Here is a 6924-nt window from a genome sequence, read left to right on the forward strand (position 1 = left end):
CCACCACACTGGGCATTAGATTTCAACATACACATTTTGTGGGGACACAAACATTCAGTCCATAACAGATGACTAAATAGCTCAAGGTGCCTCGAATGCTTGACTGATAGAACACCAGTGGGCCAACAGAGCCCCTTCCAAGAAAATTTATTTGCTAATAGGTCTGGCACTTGGGCTGAGATGCCAAAAATGCAGACTCAGCTGTACTGTCTTGATGGCAGCTGTATGTAGCCTCCCCAGCACAGTGGCCACACTTCCAACATGACAGCTCTGGGCTCCAGGAGTGAATACTCGGGGAAACTTCCTGGCCTCTTCTAATCAGCCTTGGAAATCAGAGTGACACTTCTGCACAATCTATCATTTAAAGCCGTCAAAGAGCCCACCCAGGTCCAAGGGATGAGGGCGTAGTTCACACATGCTTTAAAACCATCATATGTTCTTTCCAACTCTAAACACTGAGCTTTCTATCTCATGTTTAGGTGAAAGTGAAGCTGCTTTGGCTCAAAGTAATAAAGAGCTTGACTCATATACAGAGTACTTGAAAAGGGAGATGGTATGGAATATCTAAGAAGGATGGGTTTCAGGAATATATGAAGACAAAGATCTCATTATTCTGTGAATCTCAGAAGAGTTAAAATCTCGAAATTTGAGTTACTACAACTGCTGGGTAGAAGTGTTTAAGGCACAAAAATCACATGAAATTATCTTTAAAGTAATTTTCAAAGCATGGATGGCAGCCTACGTGAGAATGGATCAGTATTTACAGTCAGGTATCATCAGAGAGAAATGGGGGAAATGACTAAATAAGGCCATGTGTGATATCCCAACTAGTTATGTTCTGGACTACAACCTGTATCCAAGAGGGGATTCACAGCAGGGAATTGTATGGAATTCTGTGTGAGGATTTGTAAGCAACCATCATTTTTTTGTCTGATATTGAATGATGCCCAGTTCATTAATAAGGAAGGAGAAACTGAAATTAGGAGAGCATCCTATTCTCTTTCATGGCAGGGAGCCTAAGCAGACTGGGCTAGCTGATCAAAGATAGTAGGAACATCTTTTATTTGCAACTGTGATTTCATGGATCCAGTCATTTAGAACAAGAGAAAAAGAGTGTGCTTGGGGTTTGGAATGAAAAGCAAAAATCTCCTACATGAGTTAATTCAATGAAGGCTTGAGCTATGTATCCAGAGTTGACATGTAAGGTCAGGGTCAGAAATCTAGAGACAATGAGCAAAAGCACTAGATGAAAACTAAACAGACCTTAAGTAAACACATATCAAGCATGGCCTCTTGGTAATTCATGCATGTGTTGAGGACAGATCCATGAGCTTAGGCGACAGATAGAGCCTATGGTAACAAGATAGACACGCAGTGAGGTCTCATGTCTCTACTGCCTTTTAACCATCTTTATCTGTCTCTTATGAACCTGTTCAGCATGGCTAACTAAGCTTACCAGCCATGTATGGAAGAATGTATGAGGAGGGAGACAGGTAACACTATCATCAAATACCTATCATGTACTATGCATGGACTAGTAGTCAAGTATCAAAGAAAGGCAATTATGAATAAGATGGTTTCCAGACCAAATCACATGAGAAGAGTAGTTACTAATATTTCAGTCTTTCTATGTGGATCCAGGACAGGGCAGTTTAGAGAAGTGAGGTTATGTGTGGGCATCAGGGACATCTGGGCTAGGATGGAGCCAGTGAAGGTTTAAAGAAGTGCCGTGTAGAAAAATCTACATTTTATCACTTGGAATTGTTATAGAAACAAATTAGTTTACATTTTCAAAGTAGACAGAAAGTGTGAATGAAAAAAAATGTGCCCCCCCTCCCCCCAAAATATTGGTTGAACAAAATATCTTTCCAAAGGTGCTTCCTGTTTACTTCCTAAACATTTTCATCTTTTTTTCAGCTATGTGTCCTTATTGCATGGGCTACTTGCATCTGGCTTTTATATTCCGCCTGCTGCATTTAGATGTTGTAATTGACTTCTCGCACAGGGCAAAGTGTGTGACTCAATCATCGCTCCCCATTAACACACTGTTCATTGTAATTTGCTCTTCAGGGTTTACTGACTTCGCTTGGTTGGTTAAGTTTGCCTCAAAGAGACAAGGCTTCATTTCCCAAATATGACTTGTGTAAAAAGAAAAGCAGATTAATAGTGTCTGTTTGTAAGAGTCTGGAGATTAGTGAACAAATAAAAGCAAGGTGTAATTCAAATAATGCCAGTAATTTATGACTTTAAGTCCAATAACATTGACAGTATTTTAACTGTGGCTTTTCAAAGTATCTTTTTTCACTCCTCTGAGTTTTTAAATTTGTTTTTGTATTACTCATGAAAATACCTTAACTTAAGAAGAGTTTTAATTTTCAAATACAGGTTAATCAATCTGTTGCTCTGAGCTAAATAGCTTAATTTAAACTGTTTTTCACTGTATCCTTAGCTAAAGTTAGATTCTCTGAGAAGCAAATCTACGGATATTGATATGTCATAACATTTTTTCTTAATTAACCCAAACAGGCTAATAAAGTTCAAATTACTTTTTTTTTTCTATTCACATAAATACTAATTAATTGAAATCAGCTTGCAAAATATAGAAAAGCATACAAAAGAAAATAAAAATGACCTAAAATTGCTCTCTATGTAAAATGAATTTTATGTTCTTTCCTTCAGATTATATGCACACACACACACATATATGTATATACACACATATATATATCTCATAGTGCATATGTATATATAAATGTATATATTTCACATACACAACACTATTTTTTAAAACTTAATTTTAAACTAATTTAATAAATGATGTGATATATAAACATAAATAACTTATAATTGAACTTGGCATATTTTCAATTTTTATGGGTCATATCTCTGTTTGATAATTTAAATACATTCCTGAAACCTGAAGTTAAAATATATTGATTTGAGTACATTCTTTTCAATATTTCTCTCCTGTACTTTCCTCTGAAATGGTCAAAAGATGGTTAGGTTATATCGGAGAAAAAGCTGTATTATCACTGAAAGCCAGTGATGGTTTCCATCTTTGTTCCAGAAAATATAAGGGCATTCTATAAAATATAAAACAAGACCAGGAGAAAAATATTCAACCATCAACCACAAATTCTAGCAGGGGAATCCAAATGTTCATTCCGTGACTTAAAGCCCAGGCCTGAAGGTGACAAGTTACTTGCACTTGGGGAATGTAGTTGCAAGGAAAGCTGGGAAATATAATTTCTAGCTGCTCTGAGCAGCTGTCTTCAGCTGCAGCTCTATTACTATGGCAGAAGGGAGACTAGATTCTATAATCAATTTAGCACTGCCCACTGTATAACTATTGCTACAGAAAAAGTCATTTTTAAGGACTACATTTTTGTTCCCTATAATTTAAATCCCCCCTTTCTCTATACCGAACAAGTGTCTATGAAAGGCAAGTCTTTCTAAATGTTGCAGAATGAAAATACAGAGTACATGGATTGTGGATTAGGCTGGCAACTGTTGACCTTATTGGAGATTTGAAGTAAAAAAGGCAAGTTCAGGGCCCTGAATTTTGAGCTCAAGAGACACAGAGAAAACCAAGTATTGGGGCTACAGCTGTGGAAGAATCTCTTACTAGCCTTGGGACTGAATTCGTCAAAACCAAATCTAAACGATGTTTTCTGTTGCTTTACTTTTAAATTATAGATGTACATAGTAATTATTAAAACCAAAACAAACCATAGATCATTTACTCAATTTTTAGAGCAGAAACAGTCTAATTTTTACTTTGGAGAAAATGCCTGATTGTGGGTCACTGGATGATGGAAGGTGGGAGGAAAGTGTGGATTGTTTATACTATATGTGGACCTTTTATTACCTCCATGGTGAGCATAAATCTATATCCTACCCATGCTTCCTAGTTCTGGGCTAGTCATTCTAAACCTTTCAATCTCTCCTCCACAACTGCCCAGTCCATGCATATGATAAGCTCACTATTCTTACACAAAGTCTTGCTAGTGTCTTTCTTTCCTTCCCTTCTTTCACTAATGCATTTAATAGGCGTTGTTGATCCAGGCCTTTTATTTTTTACCACAATTTTAAAGGACTTTAGGAGGGTGAGATGATTAATTCATGGACTGTCTGCCATCTTAAATGAACTGCCTATTTGTTTGCATACACACAGAGTAATACTGTACATACTGCCTTGAAATTTTCCTTTTCAGTTAAATAGATATAAAAATGTTCCTATTCATTAAAGGCTCTCCTATAATGATATTTTAACAATTGTATGAAATAACAGTTTAGGAATGCATACAAATTAATATGTTTATTTGAAATAAATTATTTTTTCATTTTCCTCATTTTAAATAGTGATCAATACATTTCCTTGTAGTAAAATCTTTGTCCTTGGCAGTAATGAAATTCTTAGTAGTGAATGCCTATAAGTTAAAATTACTGAATGAATAGACATGCAGATTCAAAAGCCAACATGTTGTGACAATTTATATTTCTTTCTTTCTTTTTTTTTTTTTCACATTCACATCACTTTTATTACAGCATATTGTTGTATTTGCTCATTCATTATTGTTGCTTATCTCTTACTGTGCCTGATTTATAAAGTCAGCTGTATCCTAGGAAGGTATGGATAGGAGAAACATGGTATATTACAGGGTTCAGGCATCCACTGAGGGGTTTTGAACGTATCCCCCCGTAGATGGGGGTGTGGTGCTATTGTAATCCTTAGCTTCAATTTAGCCCATGTTAGACACTCAGTGTATATTTATTGGTTGGACAGAAAGATGGATGTCAGGTTTTGGAGCAGAGAAGGGCAGAGAAGCCCTTTCTGAAGACACAGCTGGTATCAAAACCGAAGAGCCCGGCTGGGGAAGCAGGCAGGGCAGGGCGACTTTCTGTCCCCAGTTTCCTTAAACCCCCAGCCTCCAATCTCCACACGCCAGATTAAACAAACAAGAGAGAAGCAGTTTAAGGCCAGGAACTCTGGTCTGTCTTTGAGGGCTTGGAATCTTTTTTTTTTCTTTTTTTTATTGAAGGGTAGTTGACAACAGCATTGCATTACATTAGTTTCAGGTGTACAACACAGCGACTCAACATTTATATACATGATATTTCTAGGTACCAGGTATCACCATACCAAGTTGTTACAATATTTTGACTATATTCCTTATGCTATACATTACATCCCGGTTACTTATTTATTTTACAATTGGAAGTGTGTTTATATATATATATATATATATATAGTGAGGGCATCTCTCATATTTATTGATCAAATAGTTGTTAACCACAACAAATCTCTGTATAGGGGGGTCAATACTCAATGCACAATCATTAATCCACCCCAAGCCCAATTTTCATCAGTCTCCAATCTTCTGATGCATAACGAACAAATTCTTACATGGAGTACAAATTCTTACATAGTGAATAAGTTACATGGTGAACATTACAAGGGCAGTCATCACAGAAGCTTTCGGTTTTGTTCATGCATTATGAACTATACACAGTCAGTTCAAATATGAATATTCATTTGATTTTTAAACCTGATTTATATGTGGATACCACATTTCTCTATTATTATTATTTTTAATAAAATGCTGAAGTGGTAGGTAGATACGAGATAAAGGTAGAAAACAGAGTTTAGTGTTGTAAGAGAGCAAATGTAGATGATCAGGTGTGTGCCTGTAGACTATGTGTTAATCCGCGCTAGACGAGGGCAATAAACATCCATGTATGCAGAAGATTTCTCTCAGAACATGAGGGGGGAGGTTCTAAGCCTCACCTCTGCTGCTCCCCATTTTCTCACCAGATGGCCCCCTGCGACTGTGCCTGTCTTAGGTTGTTCCTCCCTTGAGGAATCTTACCCGTCTCTGGCTAACCAGTCATCTTCCGGGGCCATACAGGGAAATGTTAAGTTGGTAAGTGAGAGAGAAGCCTTATCGTTTGAAAAGGTTAGCTTTTTACTTCTTTGCATATTTATGCCCTGTGGCTTCTATGCCCAGCATTTGTCTTGAGGTGTCTTTACCACTTGGAAGAATTATGATACTCGGTAAATTCGACATGTGGCACGAGTTCTATTTAAAGGTTGTGATTAGGTAGGAAGAAGAAAAGCTACAGAAGTAGCAGGCAGAAGAAAACCTGGGAAGATTGATTATTTCTTTGACATATCTTCTTGTAGAGTAACTTCAGCATGGATAGGTTTTAAACGACTAATTAAATTGTGCACACACATTAACATAATAGGAATATAGTTACCTAACCAAAGCATACCTGTAATTACCAGCCATCTCCAGTGAAACCAAGAAAACCAGTTAGGCACCTTAGGCATTTGTGAAAACTTATCTATCATATGGTGGATATTGTCTGACTGAACTTAAACAGTCTGAGAGAATTCAGATAAACTAGAACGACAATTTATATTTCTATTACAAGTGGAAAAGACTATCCATTTTCTGGATTTTATTATTTTCAAGCTGGACCAATACATAGTAATTAAATAGGCTTAGTCATTGCTTAATTGACATTTCTTTGATAACTGCACAGGCTGTGGACAGTTTCATATGTTTATAAATCATTTGTCTCTTTTATTGATGGACTTGAATTATCTGTCCACATTCCTTGTCCATATTTCTATTGGTTTGTTCTCATAATTCTAAATGAATATAAGCAAAGGTCTCTGTTAAAGATATCAACCTTAAACTTCCTATTTTTTATTATTTCCCCAAATTTATTTTTACTATTTTTGCTGGTTTTAATTTATTGATCTAAAAGTCATGAGGCTTTAGAGAAAAAAGTCTATCAAACTGTTCCTGTATTTTATCTCCATTAATATCATGCTTTAAAGATTGTCTCTCCCTAAGTTCTAACTTTTATTTTCTGTGTTTTTTATTTGACAATATTCAAATATCTAATTAATCT

Source organism: Manis pentadactyla, chromosome 2 (assembly GCF_030020395.1).
Source record: "Manis pentadactyla isolate mManPen7 chromosome 2, mManPen7.hap1, whole genome shotgun sequence".
NCBI lineage: Eukaryota > Metazoa > Chordata > Mammalia > Pholidota > Manidae > Manis > Manis pentadactyla.